Source organism: Armigeres subalbatus, chromosome 3 (assembly GCF_024139115.2).
Source record: "Armigeres subalbatus isolate Guangzhou_Male chromosome 3, GZ_Asu_2, whole genome shotgun sequence".
Lineage (NCBI taxonomy): Eukaryota > Metazoa > Arthropoda > Insecta > Diptera > Culicidae > Armigeres > Armigeres subalbatus.
Window position 1 is genome coordinate 95,861,752 of NC_085141.1, and position 19,620 is coordinate 95,881,371.

The window sequence follows — 19,620 nt, forward strand, 5'->3', positions numbered from 1 at the left end:
TCACCAAAATATGCCGTGCGGTGGCTCTTTTGTCATGATTTTCCACCATTTCCAAGCTGGTTATGCTTGGCTTGAAATCGATAAATTACCACGATTAGCATAGCATAGCATAGAATATGTGATTGTACAAATCGTGGGTGGCTATACAATGCTCAATTGAGCAATCTACTGTATATTGTCGCAAATTGGTACTTAGGATTAGTACCTTTTCCTATACAGTAGCAGTTGTATACCTGGCCACGTCCTTACAATCACGGAAGGAAGGGAAGGAATGTTAGTTCAACATCTACTAGTGAAGATGCAGGGAACCCATACTACCTTCATAGATGTCTCGGGAAGGAAAATTTGTGTTAATGGGTAAGGTGAATAATAGGGAGCTCTATTCGACAATATAGAGCGTTTGTCAATAACAGTATATGCTGTAAAAATAATAAAATATATTCATCAATTTACTTACGAACCGTCCTAAGGAAAAACAAAACAAAACACAAAATTTCGGCAAATCGCGCGATCGTTCTGCCGTCCGAAACAAGAGCCAACACGCACTGAACTGGTTAACTTTATTACCGGCCGCGCAATGCAAAACACAAAATTTCGGCACATCGCACGATCGTTCTGCCGTCCGAAACAAGAGCCAACACACACTGAACACAAAAATCGATAAATTACCACGATTTTTCACAAAATAGATGATTATGCACTTGAAATCGATTAGTGACTACATTGGCCACTCTTGGAACCTATAAGGAGCCCCCAGGGAACCCGTAGAATGGGACATTTCCGTTTTAACTTCAAAATACGCCGTGCGTCGGCTCTTTTGTCATAATTTTCCACCAAACAGATGGTTATGCGCTCGAAATCGATAAGTGACCACTTTGGCCACTCTTGGAACTTGTGAGGGGCCCCCGGGGAATCCGTAAAAGGAGATATTTCCGTTTGAACACTAAAATATGCCGTGCGGCAGCTCTTTCGTCATGATTTTCAGCTGAAAATATGGTCATGCGCTCGAAATCGATAAGTGACCACATTGGCAACTCTGGGAACCTATGAGAACCGGAGAACCTGTAGGAGGAGACATTTCCATTTCTACTCCAAAATATGCCGTGAGGCGGCTCTTTCGTCATGGTTTTCAAAACTTCATAGGTTCCAAAATGAAAAATGTGGTCACTTATTCATTTCGTTATAACGTTATAATTTCGTAAACGGAAATGTCACCTTCTACGGGTTCCCCGAGGGCATCTCATTGGTTCCAAAAGTGGCTACTGTGGTCATTTGTCGATTTCAGGCGCATAACCATCTGTTTGGTAGAAAATTATGACAAAAGAGCTGTCGCACGGCATAATTTGGTGTAAAAACGGAAATGTCACATTCTACGGGTTTCCCGAGGCCACCTCATAGGCTCCAAGAGTGGCCAATGTGGTTACTTAACGATTTCCAGCGCATAATCATCTATTTTGGGGAAAATCATGACGAAAAAGCCACCGCTCGGCATATTTTGGAGGTAAAACAGAAATGTCCCCTTTAACGGGATCCCCGAAGGCACCTCATAGGTTCCAAGACTTGCCAATGTGGTCTCTTATCGATTTCGAGCGAATAATCATCTCTTTGGTGGGGAAACACACTGAAAGGGTCGCCGCACGGCATATTTTGGTAATAAAACGGAAATGTCCTCTTTCACGGGTTCCCCGAGGGCACCTCATAGGCTCCAAGAGTGGCCAATGTGGTCAATTATCGATTTCAAGCGCATAATCATCTATTTTGTGGAAAATCATGACGAAAGAGCCGCCGCACGGCATATTTTGGTGCTGAAACGGAAATGTCCCCTCCTGCGGGTTCCCCGGGGGCACCGTGCATGTACCACGAGTGGCCACTTTCGTCGGAAGCCCTCTCATGGACCATACATTACCGTTTCAAGAGAATCTATGAAGAATTAGCGATTGAAAGACATATGTGGAGCGATTTTTATGCTCCCCTTATATGACCGACAAGGTCCCCGTGGAAGTCGTTTTCCGGTGGCCATTGTCGCCAGAACCAACATATCACCACATAGCCACAAAATTGATGAGTTTATCTTTCGAACGGTATATAAACTTTGTAATTCGGTTATAATTTGACTGTTTTATAAGCATTAACATTTCTGGGTCAATATAACCCTAACATCTTATTCGTAACTTTTTCCTAATATCCGAAGAAGGTTAAAAAAAAAATAAATAAATAAATGAATAAATAAATAAATAAATAAATAAATAAATAAATAAATAAATAAATAAATCAATAAATAAATAAATAAATAAATAAATAAATAAATAAATAAATAAATAAATAAATAAATAAATGAATAAATAAATAAATAAATAAATAAATAAATAAATAAATAAATAAATAAATAAATAAATAAATGAAAAAAATAAATTAATACAGTGTCGACCCGATTTTGTCACTCCCCGATTTTGTCACTCCCCGATTTTGTCTACCCCCGATTTTATCACGTTTTCTATTTTATCACGTCCTGATTTTGTCACGTCCCGATTTTGTCACGTTTCGACCCGATTTTGTCACCCACAAAAATTTAGTCGTTCTTTTTATTTTCGTAAATAATACCGCAAACAACAATGATTTTCATGAAATAAATTTTACCGCATGGAATTTTCTATGAATAATTTTTCAGTACCTGTGAAGGATTTTGTAAGCATTTTCAACAAGAAATAACGTGTACCGTTTACGCATTTTGTCTTTCCAAGGCATACACTGATTTATATTTGTAAAATAAATTAAAAAATTGCAAATAAATTTTTTCCCAATTTGTCACATGCCCTATTTTATCGCCCCAAAATTCACCAGGGAGGTGATAAAATCGGGATATTACTGTATTAAATAAATAAACATAAATAAATAAATAAATAAATAAATAAATAAATAAATAAATAAATAAATAAATAAATAAATAAATAAATAAATAAATAAATAAATAAATAAATAAATAAATAAATAAATAAATAATAAAATAAATAAATAAATAAATAAATAAATAAATAAATAAATAAATAAATAAATAAATAAATGAACAAATAAATAAATAATTAAGAAAGACCAGAACAGTTTGTAGAAAATAAAACATCTGGTTTGGGCAAAACTGAGTGGAATATCGTACATATGGTTTTTACGAACGGGCATGGACATGCAGATGACGGGTTTCCATTGGCATGGGTTTTTGTAGGTTTCTTCGGCAAAATTTGCATATCATCTTTCATCGGTCATGGAGGTCATTTTGGAGTCGGTAGGGGTGTCTTAAAGAAGCATATTGTTCACACATAGCTTAGTCAATGCTAGAATAGTGTTGTAAAACATTTTTGGAACCTGTGAATGTTGTTCACACTGAAATATGTCATGAAAAGTAAATTTTACTATGTTTTAAAAAAAACATTCCTACTCACACCCCTCTAGCATCCCTAGAATCATAACTCATCAAAATGGTAAAACTAGGTTATTTGGGTAAAACATCCGTAAAAGAATTGTGAAAATCGGTCAAAAGACGCCTGAGAACCACTTGTTTGAAAATGTAGTGCCCATGGTTTTCTGATCACGGTATTCGGCGTGTTAATAAAATTTGTTCCAAATTTGAGGGAAGCGAGATGAGCGTACGACCGATTAATATGAATGAATTTTTCTACTGAAGGATGTTTTCTACTTCCATATATAGTTGCTGAATTGAACAAACTCATTGCTGATGAGAGAAATTGCTTTGCCGATAAAAGAAGCATGACCTGTTACTTTAATATTAAATTTTCTGAGTTTGTGGTAAAAGCTGTTATATTTAGTGAACACTAATCATCAAAGGAAGGAGCATAAAAATGTATACCAGTTGAGCTGTACCTGTGTTTTAGTGTAATTATTCATTATTTTTATCTTTCAATTTGCCGAATGTCTCAGACTGCCAAGAATAGGTATTTTCCCATAAATAAATGAATGAATAAATATATTAATAAATTAATGATTTTCTCCCTTTTTTATTACCCCAAGGAAATTTTCCATGTTAATCAAGTTTAGATTTCAATTATTTTATAGGCCTGCCGTGTTATTCTAGTATACAAGCGATCTGCTACCAAACCGATAATAAATAAGTGGCAAAGCTCTTTGAAAGTGACAGAATAATTGTTCCTTAATAATTAATTACAGTATCCTTTCGCTAGCTCCGGATCAAATTATCGGGAATGGACTCGTTAATCATACTGTCAAATGTATACAAATGATTTCAAAGCAATCAAACAGTCTTCACAGTCCTCAACTGCAAACTAGCGTAGTCCGGATTATCGAGTTGAAGCCCATCGGATTAACGACAGTCGTAAGATCGTTTGCCCACTAGTACCCCAATGCAAGACATACAGTAGGCGGGTCATTTGCGGTGAAAAGTTTTTCCTTCGCGAGACAGCTCGATTCCACTTGTCGTTCCTATCAACGACAGCCGTGAAAACATGAAGCCACCACACACCATCGTCAATTCGCCCAAAGTTGAAAAGAATCCATTCCCCCCCATTCAACCGGGGATAAGCAAAATGGAGCAAATGAGCTTTCTTCCTCCCCATTCGCTCGCCGATCAGCCGGTTTGTTAAGTTCGCTCATATGTGCCTCGCCTTGGTGAAATAGGCACTCATCCAAAAAGCGTATCACATGCGTTCGACGTCAATGGGCCACGAAGGGGAGCACGCAAATGACAGCCATTTGCAGGGATTTTCCCAGAATGCAAAAGAAAGCACGGAAAGCTTCTGGTGGGGTTTTTCGAAAAGTGGGACGCAGAAACGGCAACGATCGATGCTGATGACGTAAAGAACGGCTTATGGCTTTCGTCTGCTGCGCTGGGAGACCGTTTTTCACACAAACGACAAAGCTTTCATATATTGGTGGCGGCGCGTCGATAATAATGGGAGCGCTGTCGTCGGTTATGAAAACGTTGACAGCACCCATCGACACATGATTTCGGGGATGTGATCCTTAAGCAAGGGATAATATTGAACCTCGGGGATGAACAGCGAAACACGCCCAAACAGCGCTTTTTCCATCAAGCCATAATGACGGGCACCATTATGCTGAAATAGGTTTGCAATTAATTTGGCTACCGACCCGTGCAAAGGTTAAATAGAAAGTTAATCACCGACTGCAAACAATCATTAAACCCATGTTTATAAAATTTTCATTATCCTATGTAACCGGACCGCCAGCTGCATTGAACCAGGCGAGGGGTTCGTTCCAGTTAAAATCGGTCAGACGCTGTAATGGTGAAAAAAAAATCAATAAAATTTTAGGAATCGGTAAGTGTAAGCCAACATTGATATAATACTAATAAAAAAGTTCATACTGACTATTTTCGACCTTTTTCTGTGATTAATTATTATTTAGCGTCTTAGGGAAAATGTTGCAAAGTTAAAAGACTTCACTCTTCCATTTACTATAAAAAATATAATCTCATTTCTTCAACGTTTCCCACACATGGTATCTCCCCCAGCGGCTCATCGAAACGAAAAGTACGAACCATCATAGTGAATGTAAAAAGTGTCTAGGGATTAATAATAATTGCGAAATAAGTAATAAGAAATGAGAAGACAGAAGTGAGAAATAAGAGGTGAGACGTTTTGCTCCTAGCTTCTCACTTCTAAGGCGTAAATATGTGGAAAGTGATGCGTTGTAAGGAGACTTTCTGCAATAAGTAATTCATTTTGGTGAAGGTTTTGGAAATTTATAAGAATTTTGCTCCACATATGTACTATTTTTGTATTGGAAATTATCTTGAGTCTAACAAGATGATACTTTCTTGCCCAGTTTGAATCAAGTAAATATTCAAACCGAAAATGTTCTAGTCCAAACCGGTAATCGAACCCAAACATTTTCAGCATGGCTTTGCTTCGTAACCACATGAACATTCACCAGAATACGTTCAGAAACTAGTAAAAAAACAAGAAAAAATACAATGGCGACATCTCAAGTCAATAAAAAAATCAGAATAATGAAATGAGTTGCAGAGTCCTTATATTCCTGGTCTGGATTCCTGGCCCAGAAAATGATTGTCTGAAATATTAAATACTGGCATAAGCTGATTTGCCTATTTTTTTCAAAGATTTGAAATACTCATAAATTTGTTTTATGAGATTAGATCTGAACTAAACTGAAGTATATATTAGGTTTTTCTGAACTTAACTTTATGATTTTTGGAATGGTTTATAAATCGTCATAGTCATTTCTAGGTTTCTGAAGTTCTCAAGATTTTCTTGAAAAGAAAATATAATGTAATAAAAAGTATCAGGATTCTTGAGAATTTTAAAGACTTCTCAGGATTCCTAAGGTATTCTTCAACAATTTTGGAAATAATTGAAATTGAGATCTGGAAATCATCAAATATGAATCATCAATAAGAAATAATTTTGCTAACAAATATTCTACAGTTGATTTTTACTTCCGAATAACTACGCAAAATAACACCATCAGCAGACAACAGTAACGTACTTGTACTTTGCGATTGGTATGCTTTGGCTTAAAAAAAATAAAGAAAGATATTAATGAATAAAAAAAGATAAATAAAAACGTCGGAGAAAAATTTATCGATTTAGTTTTATGGAATGTGTATTTGGTTTTCCGTTTATGTTATCTCCAAATGACTTTTGTGGATACTCCAAATAGCTGCAAAGCGGCCGCATCATTTGCCGTTGTGATGTATGTGTCGTGACCCGACCGAGATTTCTAGTCTCGACCGTTCGTCGCAACAATACTCAGCAAACTGATTGTCATTTCGCTCTCACACGATCATCCCGAAAAGTTTCTTGCTGGATGGAATCAAAATATCTTACAATCTAAGGTCGCTCCGACACTTTATAGACCAGATCTTATCTACTACGGTATGCATTTCTTCTTCTTATTGGCATTACATCCCCACACTGGGACAGAGCCGCCTCGCAGCTTAGTGTTCATTGAGCACTTCCACAGTTATTAACTGCGAACTGCGAGGTTTCTAAGCCAAGTTACCATTTTTGCATTCGTATATCATGAGGCTAACACGATGATACTTTTATGCCCAGGGAAGTCGAGACAATTTCCAACCCGAAAATTGCCTAGACCGGCACCGGGAATCGAACCCAGCCACCCTCAGCATGGTCTTGCTTTGCAGCCGCCCGTCTTACCGCACGGCTAAGGAGGACCCCAATGATGTATGCATACTTTAATGAAATATTGTTGTGGGGTTTGAGTAAAATCCTATCAGTGTGAGTTGAAAGATTCACACATCAGCGTGTCAATCGGCGAGCAGCAAGCCATGACTTTGCCTCTTGTAGTCAGACCTGCGCGGCGTACACACGCATCCATGGAGTCACTGTCATAACCTCGTTCAGGCCATTTAGGGCCACACATTTTGGCAATCCAGCCAGTCTATCGCTGTTTTCATGAGGTGAGTTGAATTCAAGTGGTTAAATTGTGACGAGTGATATATTTTAGTTTGCAAAATCACAAGACGCGTCTCGAAGACCGCCGGAAAATGGTTTGAGGTTTGCAAAATCACAAGACGCGTTTCGAAGACCGTCGGAAAATGGTTGGTGGTTGCGCGTCTGATAGACCGCTGGAAAAATGGTTTGTGGTTTTAAGAATATCAAAGCCTCACCTGGAAGACCGTAAGAAATTGGTTTGTGGTTTGCAAAATTACAATGTGCGTCTGGAAGATCGGTGGAAATGGTTTGTGGTTTAGAAAACTATAAGGAGTGTCTGAAAGGTGGCCGAAAAAAATGTATTGTACTTTGTGAAACTACAAGATGCGTATGGGAGATCAACGGAAAGGTGAAAGTTGGCCAAAAACGTTTTCGTTGCGACGTAAAATAAGCGGTAAGTAAACCACGGTACAATACATGAAGCTGCAGCGTTCGCGAAATAGCATCGCGTAATCTTGATCGAAGAGGTTTGTTGTAGCAGAGCAGCCCATCTCCACCATCGTTCCCGTTGTTCTGCATTCATTTCCTGATCCCATTGTATCCCAGCGCGTCAAATATCTTGTAGGGGAAGTGTACCAGCTTTGGCCACCTTAGTGCCTAATTTGGCCAACTCTGAAAAATGCAAATTTTCCTAAAAAATCTCGATCAATTTCAACAACGAAGAAAGATAAGGGATATATCTCTTGTTAGAGGTAATAAAACCCTCGAAAACTGCTTTACTTTTGGAGTTAAGCGAGAAACTATCCAAATTAGGAAAATGACCAAAACTGGTACAGTTACCCTAGCAGGATTTTTCCCTGCACCGGGATTGCACTCATCAAGCCTAGCGGATCAAAGAAGCTCATAAAAAATAGCAGAACCCGCTTTGTAGGGCATATATCGTCTTCTATGGCTCTCTGGATGTCATCTTTCAGCTGTACAAAATAACTCAACGCGTCGGAGTCTGTCAGCCATAGCATGCCTAGCACACGCCCATATTCTGGGTGCTCATGGTTTCCCCCGGCTTTGCTTCACCGAGACGCTGTTCGACTGTCAATTGCGCAACAAGAAACCTCCTTGGTGATGAATTTTCTTAACTTGCGCTGCTATTTGTGCAGCTTCCGCTTCAGATTCGAAGCTGTCGAGGAAATCGTCGACGTAGTGGTTGGATACGATTTCCTAGACGGCTCGAGGGTATTCGTCAGCAAATTCGGCAGCGTTCTTATTCTTGACATACTGAGCTGACGCCCGGGCAAGGATGTTATCGATCATTTAGTAGTTTGTCAACGATTTATTCCAGAAGCTGAATTTCTAAATGTGTTGTATGGTGGACGTCTAGTGCGAAGGTTTTTCTACAATTCTACAATTCAGCTTCTGGAATAAGTTATTGAAAAACTACTAAATGATCGAACGCAAATTACTAAATGATCGATAACATCCTTGCCCCGGGGAACAGGTGGCCCCAAAGGTGGCCACGTAAATAATGTACGTCAGTTGATAAAACATTTCTTGTATGTCAGCGGACACAACTACAGCATACTGACGAAATCTAAATAGTATTCCTGGCAAAGATGTCAGTTGATCCGGGCCCTTTAACAGCAGAGCGTTTAGTGATATTCCGTTGACAGTGGCAGCGGCATCCCATATCAGACGTACTTTTTCAGGCTTTTACGTATTCACCACTGCTTCCAAAGGCAGGTACCAGATCCGTTTTGGATAAGCTCGGTTAATCTCCACCTCGTTGGCCTGATGTGCGTATCCTTTGGACTGGTACTCTTCGATTTGTCGGTGGATGCTTTTTTGTAGCAATGGGTTCTTCTTCATCCGGCGCTCAAGACACTCCAGTCACCTCAATGCCATACCATAGCTATCGGGCTACTCGATTTCATCGAACCTCCATAACAATCCAGTCTCGAATCGATCGCCTACTCGTATGGTGGTTTGTTGTAGAATTTCTAAAGCTCTTCTGTCTTCCGCTGAAACCAGGACGTTCGCTATATTCTTTCATAGTTTCATGCATTTCTCGTTCACATTCATAAGCATGGAAATTAAGGGGAATCCTCAAACTTGTAATGCATTCCGCCTGTAGCACCGGATACTGTCAGCTGAAGCTGCTGTGATTCTGCTTCGATTCTAGAAACCTCACCTGTCCACGAAAGGCATAATGGCAGTGTCTCTCCGATAACACCGATGGTATCACCCAGTTCCGCTTCGATAAGTGTCAGAGAGGACCCATCATCTAAGAAGGCGAAGGTTTTCACTGTATTCTTTGGTCCGTAAAGAGTCACCGGGATAATGCGGAAAAGTAACGATTGATCTGGCCTATCATGAGTATAATTCCTAGCTGTTTGGATGTTCGGCATTGCTCTTACGTTTGACGCCAACGTTGACGTTTGATACGCCAGCCGGTTGATTACTTCGCTGGGAATGGAGCAGAGGGTGGTGACGGAATATGCATCCGTTGATTCCACACTGATTGACGTTGCGACAAGCGTTGCGACAACTCCGTCTGCCATGTGCATTTACGCAGCTATGGCAGAGTTCGTTACTATGCATGGTCTTTTATCGGTTGTCGATGGAGAGTGAGCTATCGCAATCTTGGACACGGTGGCCTTTTCTTTTGCATACCCGACATTGCAATTGTTTGTCTCCGTCCTTCGGAAATTCGGGCTTGCTAGGATGCGTGTTGATTGCTCATTTGTTTTTCGTCTTGGATTTCTCCGTTGCACTATCTTTGGTGCCTCCTATGGTGTACTGGGTCACCTTACTCGCCGAAATCACTATGCTGCTCATAAACTGTCCAGTGTCCAAAGGTCTTCAGATTCACTTCTGGGAATCCCTGCATGAAACTCGCCCATTCTATTTTTGTGTGTGCCGGTAGCTTTCCCATCAGCAAACACAAGTTCGATAAATGGGACTGCTGTCCCGCCGCTTAGGTGACCACAGATTCCTTGTACAGCCATCGCAAACTCGATGAGTGTCTCTAATTTCTCTGGCCGAGGTACTGGTGTAGATCGCACTTTTTCCAATAGTACATTGATCAGTAGCTCGGGGCGTCCGTACAGGAACTGAAGAGTGTTGATCACTTGTGGCACCGATTCCGGTAACAAGAGACAGCTGCGCACGGCTTCATAGGCGGCTGCTTTCAAACAGCGCTGCAATCGGGCAAGATTCTCCACGTTCGAATATCCGCAAGCGACGGTGGTGTTCACAAAAGCACTGATAAATAGTTGCCAGTCTGCGGGATCACCGGCGAAGGAAGGCAAATCGCGATGCATAGTTTGTCGTGCGGACGATGGTACACCATAGAATAGATCCAACGCATTTGGTGCCGGATTGACAGGGGGTATTCTCGGGGGATCAGTTTGTGGAAGGCCGGGGACCGAAATAGACGGGAGCATGATCTGCGGGGGGTTTGCGTGAGTGTAATTAATTGCAATAGGATTTAACAGCTCTTGATACTTTCTAGAAAAAGCGGGGATAGGAACATTGGGAATTTTATAGCTGAGAGCTAATGGGTCCGATTTTAGCTGGCATATCGTGGTAATAATCTGTGCTCGGTTGAGCAAAATTCTCATTCGTAGTAAAGTACAGTAGTAAAGTTACCTTCCGGGTGTCGTGCAGGAAATCGACCCATTCGCTCTGGTATCTTCGGAACGGCTTTGGGAATCGCGCTGATGATCTGCTGCTGATTTCTCCTTCGCTGAGTTTGAACCGCTGACGGGTTTATCTGCTTTCGCCGAACGGGAAGTTGTTCGTTTGTTGATGCTTCTGCTGCGGGTAATCCGTTCGTAGACTCTTCCCTGTTGAAAGCATCGGGTACTTCTCCAACTAAACGTTCCATATAATTATTGTCTACCCATCGACATATTAGCTGAGCTTTCCCATTCTTTATCTAACTGCTCCTCCAGAAGTGGTACTTCTCCTGCATCAGCTTTCGGTTTCGTCCGATGGCTCTTTTTTCCGCTTCTATCTCGCGTTGTTGGACGGCACACTCTTCCGCATAGCTGTTCTAGTCGCTTTCGCTCTTGTGCGAGGGCTGCTTTTTCTGCCTCTAACTCTCGCTGCTGGATTGCCCCGTCTTCCTCCAACTGTTGTAATCGCAGTTCAATGCGATTTGATCTGATACTGCGTTTCGAGGCTAAGCTCACTGGCATGCAATGGCGGCAGGTCCAGGCCCGTTCTGCGACTCCCGCACAATTCATGTGCCACCAGCCAGCCGTCACACTGATCACATTGCACAAAGTAATCGAACGTATCGGGGCGCGAGCAATGGACGCATCTTCCCGGTCGATTGTGTCAGGTGTGCGGGGAGATTCTTGTGGTGCGACGGGTGCACTTATGATGAATGTTTCAAAGTTGTGCTGCGGCCGGCGGAAGAAAAGATCAATGACACAGGGTTCTGAGCAGCACGTAGCTCTTTATTGCTGGTTTAGTGCAACTTTAACACATTCAGTGTTATTATGATCAAATGTGCGGCTGTCATACGCGGTCGAATTCGATTGCTTACAGTTGTTTCCGTGTGATTACAATTTAGTAAACAATTCTCAGCATAGCACTGATTAAGTTTTAACAAATTCAGCTTCAATGTTCATCTATCTTTCACTTGTGCTTCGTGTCTATTATCATTGACTACCCCGGAAGTCGTTTCTGACATCCCCCCCTTGCTGACACGTGTCATAATATGGGCAGACTGTCGATGGACGTTAATCTAGGATCCAAAGGACGTCATCGTGGAATTCGAACTTGACGCAGTGCAGCCAGCGGTAACAGTACTTTTGAAGATCTATGCAAAACTTCGACCCTTCAACCTTTGCGAACGTTATCAGACTTTTGCGGATTTTCATGGATGCATACAAGCTTTTAAAAATCTTTGCGAACGTTCACAGATATTTTGCAAACCATCATAGATCTTCATGATCATTCACGAACAGAGCCGTAGCGTGGACTCCCATCGCCCTTGGCAAAACCGTTATTGGGCGCCCCTTACTTTCATGCATGTTCAAAACAAATGGCATGATAGGAGCTGTTTTTTTTCATTATCAAAATTTTTTGCGTGGTGGATTTAATAAATGTTTGCTTTATGAATTCCTTAAGTCTCTATAACTTCCATTTGCCCTAATAGGTGTAATGATTAAAAAAATGGCCAGAACATTTCTAAAAATCCTTTTCATAGAAATTTCAACGGTTTTCTTAAAGATTATATAAACCCACGCAAATAAAAAAAACTAGATCCAGTAGTGCGTGTGTTACGGACACAAAATCCAGACTTCCTTGTTGTGAATTCACGCACTAGTGGATCTAGCTAGGCCAATAAAATCCATCTCAATTGTGCCGATTAGTGGTTGGATCACTTTCGGACGTAGTCGCAACAAGAAGAACCCTACTTTGGAGTGGATTGAAAGACCTTCGGAATCGCCATTAGACCTTGGTCGGTGATTTGAAAGAACTACTCTACTGGACTTACAGTGTTAGGGTAGGATATGTTTCGACTGGATAAGATGTAATGCTCGGAAGTTGGCTTTCTCAGTCTAAAGAATCAGGACAATATTTTTCTTACGTGCCCGACGTTTCGGCCGATGAGTTGTAGCCATTTTGAAGGTTAGTATAGTCTGTCGTCTATCGTAAATAATTGTAAACCACATTCGATCAGTGGTAGAGAGGGTGCTTTCATGCTAGCTTTCTCTAAAATTTTGAAAAGTAATTTAAAGATTGGGTTTATTTTCTAACATACATCAGCTGCAAAGTCGGACAAGTAAAAAAACATTGTCCTGATTCTTCAGACTGAGATAGATAATTCAACTTGGAGAGAATTAGTGTAAGGTAAGAATAGCGATTTGACCAAGTCGTATAAAAAAAGACAACTTCGGGCCTATTCGGATCAAAATACAGTGAACTCTCCCTTACTCGATATTGAAGGGACCATCGAGCTAGGGAGGTATCGAGATAGGGAACACATTTATATTTGGCCGAATGACGTTAAACCGAACAGTTAAAATTTGTTTCCTTATTAAGTGAAGTGAGAAGAGAGATGTTCCAAGTGAATGTTGAACAGCCAGAACTGAGAAGTGAGAAATGAGATTTTTTTTAATGAGTACAGAGTAGTGAGAAATCAGTACTGAGAAACGGAAGTGAGTATTGAATAGTGAGATGTGTGCAGTAACATGTGAGTAGTGGAAAGTGAGAAATGAGAAGTGAGAAGAAAGTGGTGAGAAGTGAGTTGTGATAGTTGCGAAGTGAGAAGAAGGATGTGAGTAGTGAGAAAAACAGAAGCAAGGAGTGAGAAGGAGAGTGGATAATTATGAGCTGAGAAGCGAGATGTTAAGTAGTGAGAAGTGAGTGGAGAGATATAAGACAGGAGAATGAGACAGAAAAAGGAAGAGAAAAAAAAGGAAGAAAAAGGAAGGATATCGTTTCTCACTTCTTGTTTCTCGGTCCTCACTTCACACTTCTTATTACTCCCTTCTCATAACTTACTTCTCACTCTTAATTTCTCACTTTTCACTTCTCACTACTTACTTCTTACTTCTCTCTTCACACATTAGGCTTCTCATCTTCCTTTTCCCACTTCTCACTTTGCACTTCTCACTATTAATTTCTGACCTCTCACTTCGCACATCTCATTTCTCACATCTCATTTTTCACTTCTTACTTCTCATTTATAACTTCTTATATCTCACTTCTGACTTTTCATTTCTCACTCATCACTTTTCACTTCTCACTATTCGCTTCGATCTTCGTACTCTAAACTTCTCACTTCTTACCTCTCATTTTTCACTTCCCACTACTCACCTCTCACTTCTTGCTTCTCATTTCTCACTTTACTTTTCTCACTTTGAATTTCTCACTTCTCACTTTTAACTTTTCATTTCTCACTATTGATTTCTCACTTCGCGCATCTCACTTCTCACTTCACACATCTCACTTCCGACTTCGCATATCTCATTTTTCACTTCTTACTTCTCACTTATAACTTCTTATATCTCACTTCTGACTTCTAATTTCTCACTCATAACTTTTTACTTCTCACTATTCGCATCGATCTTCGTACTCTAAACTTCTCACTTCTTACCTCTTATTTCTCACTTTCACTACTCACCTCTCACTTCTTACTTCTCATTTCTCATTTTACTTTTCTCACTTTGAATTTCTCACTTCTCACTTTTAACTTTTCATTTCTCGCTATTAATTTCTCACTTCTCACTTCGCGCATCTCACTTCTCACTTCACATATTTCACTTCTGACTTCGCACATATCACTTCTCATTTTTCACTTTTCGCTTCTCACATATAACTTTTTATATCTCACTTCTGACTTCTCATTTCTCACTTATCACATTTCACTTCTAACTTCAAACTTTCCTCTTCTCACTTCTCCCTTCATACTTTTCACTTCTCATAGCTCTCTTCGCACTCCGAATTTCTCACTTCTTACTCTGTATTTTTCACTTCCCACTACTTATTTCTCACTTCTTACTTCAAACTTCTCACTTCTCATTTCTCACTTTCCATCTCTCGCTTTTAATTTCTCATTTCAAACTTTTCCTCTCTCACTTCTCATATCTCACGTCTCATATCTCACATCTCATATCTCACTTCTCATTCTTCACTTCTAACTTCTTATTTCTCATATCTCATTTCTAACTTCTCACTTATCACTTTTCACTTCTAATTACTAACTATGTCGTGCATGTACATACTGTTTCTAACAACATCGAGTTAGCGAGGTGAAAATGCTTTAGAAAATTACTTCGACCTAGAGAATATTGAGTAAGGGAGATATCGACTTACGGAGGGAGCGCAATATGCTAGATTCAAGGGACTTTGAATTTCATCGAGTTAGAGAAAACATCGAGTTACAGAATATCGAGTTAGGGAGAGTTCACTGTATATCAATTCCTAGAGTGGGCCTATCGGTAGTTTGGTGGCATTGGTTGAATTGGTTAGGCCAATAAGTTTTCACCCTTATACAATTGTCTGTTTAAATGAATCGAAAATTTCACAGGATCAAATGGTCCGTTATGGTCCGTTATGGTCCGAATTTTTCTCAAATTAAAACAAACTCCCTATCACTACATCCGAGTATCTATTACTTGGAAACGGCTTAGATTGCTTAATCACGAACAAAAATTATACGCGTTTTTTAAAGTCTACTCTATGTTTTGCCTTTGGCGTGTTGAAGTCCTCATCTAGGGCTTCTTCCCCATAAACTTGTTCCAATCTTCTTATAATTTTAATTCCTGTTCCTTTCTATTTTCACTTCCTTTTTCATCAAGTTAATTATAAAAAATAGTCAGTGAAGATGCTCCCTGAGCCTACGTTCTGTTACCTGTATCAATTATTGACAGAAAAAGTCCTTTCGAAAATAAGTCAATCGGTTGATTGCGGATGTAGTCCCCGAGGAAAATGTCTGATAAAAGCTTGAATCTGAAACACTTTGAACCGATAAATTAGAGAATTTATCAAGGTTTTTTACACGGTTTGATTTTAGATTGAGACCCTCAGCATCAATAAAACAATGAATTACCCCCACCAAACAAATTACAAACAAATCGAAGATAATTCAAGTGGTATCCATCCAACCGCGTAAAAAAACCTTGATGAGATTTGTTATCATTTCCTATAGTTCAATTCTGGATTTCGGTGCCCCCTAAAGGCCTAGCGCCCTGGCCAACCACACGCTACGGCGCTGTTCACGAATCTTTGCGGAAATTCCTGGAAAAAAAATCACAATCACTGCTGGACGTAGAAGACTTTCGCGAATCTTACGAAGCATCTTTGACCTTCACTTCACATACTTTCCCAAACTTCCCGGTCTTACGCTATCTTATATCGTAAGGATTTTATTCTGTAATTTTTTTTTGCTAAAATTAGATCGTTGCTACCGCTCGATTCTGTATTCCGTGTACTTGTTTGAATAATTTAGAGTTTGTAAACATTTCTAATGGCATTGGAAGAAAACTTAGCTAATATTATAGACCCAAAGAGTGAAGAACTTAAAATTTAAAAATTAATAAATAAAGGAAAAAACTGCCCAAACGGCTCGTGTGATTTTAAATCCAATGCTAGACATCACATAAGGGCTCATTCACAAATTACATAACGCTTTAGGGGGTGGCAGGGTGACTGTCCGAACGTTACGGCCCATACAAATTTTAGAACCCTTCCATACAAAACACGTTACGAGGGGGTGGGTGGGGGTTGAAAATGGTCTATTTTAGCGTTATGTAATTTGTGAATAAACCCTAAGTGCTTGCATTGAGCCCAGTGCTGTCATGGTGGTTACTCCAAGTTACTCACTGAGTAACCAGCTCTCGGGACCAAAAAAATATTTTTTTTTGCTTACTTTTCACCGAAACGAAAATTAATTTTCTTCTGAAAAAATTTCCGCTCTCTAAGATCGCTGTTACTGCTCCTACCATTTTAAAATCGTTCCCCCTTATATTCTCCATGTATCCTATTCGGGATTCCCGCTCCCCTAGAACGTATTATTCGGCCGCCCTCCTATACGAATCCCTCTAACTGATTTGCGCCTCCTTAGATTAAAAAAAAGTCCTCTACGGGATCTAGAACGTATTATTTGAACTTTTTTGCGCCCCCGTAGAATTAATTTATTTAAATATCTCCACCTTCCTATAGTATTGCTCTAACTTTTTTTTGCGCCCCATAGATTTCAAAATATGTCCTCTACGGGATTTCCGCTCCCCAAAAACGTATTACTCGAACTGTTAGCACCCCTGTAGATTTAGAAATATGTCCTCGGCAGGATCTCCACCCTCCCATACGTGATCCTCTAACTTTTTTTGCGCCCCTGCAGATTTAAAAATATGCTCTCCTAGAACGTATTATTCGAACTTTTTTCGCCCCGTGGATTTAGAAATATGTCCTCTGTAGGATCTCCACGCCTATATGTATTCCTCTACCTTTTTTGCGCCCTGTAGATTTCAAAATATGTCCTCTATGGGATTTCTGTTCTCTTAAAACGTATTTTTTCGAACTGTTTGCGCCCCGTAGATTTAGAAATATGTCCTCTGCAGAATCTCCGCTCTCCTATATGTATTCCTCTAACTTTTTGCGCCCCTATAGATTTGAAAAAAATGTCCGCTTCGAGATTTCCGCCCCCTAGAAACTTCAAACTTTTTAGCGCCCGTATTCCTCTAACTGTTTTGAGTCTCCTTAAATTTAAAAAAGAACTCTATGGGATTCCCGCCCCAAGAACGTATTATTTGAACTTTTTTGCGCCCCCGTAGAATTTATTTATTTATTTTATTTATTTATCTCTGCCCTACTATACGCCGTATTCCTTTAATTGTTTTGGGCACCCTTAGATTTCAAAATATGTCCCCTGTTGTATCTCCGCCCTCCTATACCTATTCCTCTTGAGCCCTCTTAGATTTCAAAATATGTCCTCTACGGGATTTCCGCTCCCCTAAAACATATTACTCAAACTGTTTGCGCTCCCGTAGATTTAGGAAAATTGTCCGCTTCGAGATTTTTACCCCCCAGAACGTATTATTCGAACTTTTTTACGCCCCCGTGCATTTAGAAATATGTCCTCTGCAGGATCTCCGCCCTCCTATACGAATCATTCTATTTTGCGCACCCGTACATTTTGAAATATTTCCTCTACAGGATCTCCGCCCTCCTATACGTATTTCTCTAACATTTTTGCGGCCCTTAGAAATTTTGATTCTCTACGGAATTTTCGCTCCCCTAGAACATATCATTCAAACTTTTTTGCGCCCCCGAGGATTTAGAAATATGTACTCTGAAGGATCTCCGCCCTCCTATACGAATTTCTCTATTTTGTGCCCCTGTAGATTTTGAAATATGTCCTCTGTAGGATCTCCGCCCTCCTATATGTATTCCTCTAACTGATTTGCACCTCCTTAGATAAAAAAAGTCCTCTACGGGATTCCCATCCCCTAGAACGTATTATTCTTTTTTTTTGCGCCCAAGTAGATTTTGGAATTTTATACGTATTTCTCCAACTTTTTTGCGCCCCTGTAGATTGAAAACAAATCCTCTTCAGGGTTTCCGCCTTCATAGAAGGTATCATTCAAACTTGTTGCGCCCCCGTGGATTTAGAAATATGTCCTCTGCAGGATCTCCGCCCTACTATACGTATTCCTCTAATTTATTTGCGCCCCCTAAGATTTCAAAATATGTCCTCTACGGGATTTCCGCTCCCCTAGAACGTAATTTTCGAACTTTTCAAGCCCCCATAGATTTAGAAATATGTCCTCCGCACTCCTATACGTATTCCTTTAACTTTTCTGCGCCCCCGTAGATTTCAAAATATGTCCTCTACGGGATTTCCGCTCCCCTAAAACGTATTATTCGAACTGTTTGCGCCCCCGTAGATTTAGCAATATGTCCTCTGAAGGATCTCCGCCCTCCTATACGTGTTCCTTTAACTTTTTTTGCGCCCCTGTAGATTGAAAAAAATTGTCTGTTCGGGATTTCCGCCCCATAAAACGTATTATTCGAACATTATTGCGCCCTCATTAATTTAGAAATATGCCCTCTGCTGGATCTCCGCCCTCCTATATATATTCCTCTTACTTTTTTGCGCCCTGTAGATTTTAAGAAAATTTTAGGCTTCGGGATTTCCGCCCCCTAGAACGTATTATTCGAACTTTTTTGCGCCCCCGCGGATATGAAAATATGTCCTCTGCCGGATCTCCGCCCTCCTATACGAATTTCTTCAACTTTTTTGCGCCCCCGTAGATTTAGCAATATGTCCTCTACGGGATTTTCGCTCCCCTAGAACGTATTATTCAAACTTTTTGCGCCCCGTGGATTTAGAAATATGTCCTCTGCAAGATCTCCGCCCTCCTATACGTATTCCTCTAACTTTTGAGCCCCTAAGATATCAAAATATGTCCTCCACGGGATTTCCGCTCTCCTAATACGTATTATTCGAACTGTTTGCGCCCCCGTAGATTTAGAAATATGTCCTCTGCAGGATCTCCACCCTCATATAAGTGTTCCTCTAACTTTTTTTGCGCCCTGGTAGAATTAAAAATTGTCCGCTTCTGGGATTTCCGCCCTCGAGAACGTATTATTCAAACTTTTTGCGCCCCGTAGAATTAGAAATATGTCCTCTGCATGATCTCTGCCCTCCTATATGTATTCCTCTTACTTTTTGCTCCTGTAGATTTAGAAAAATGTCAGC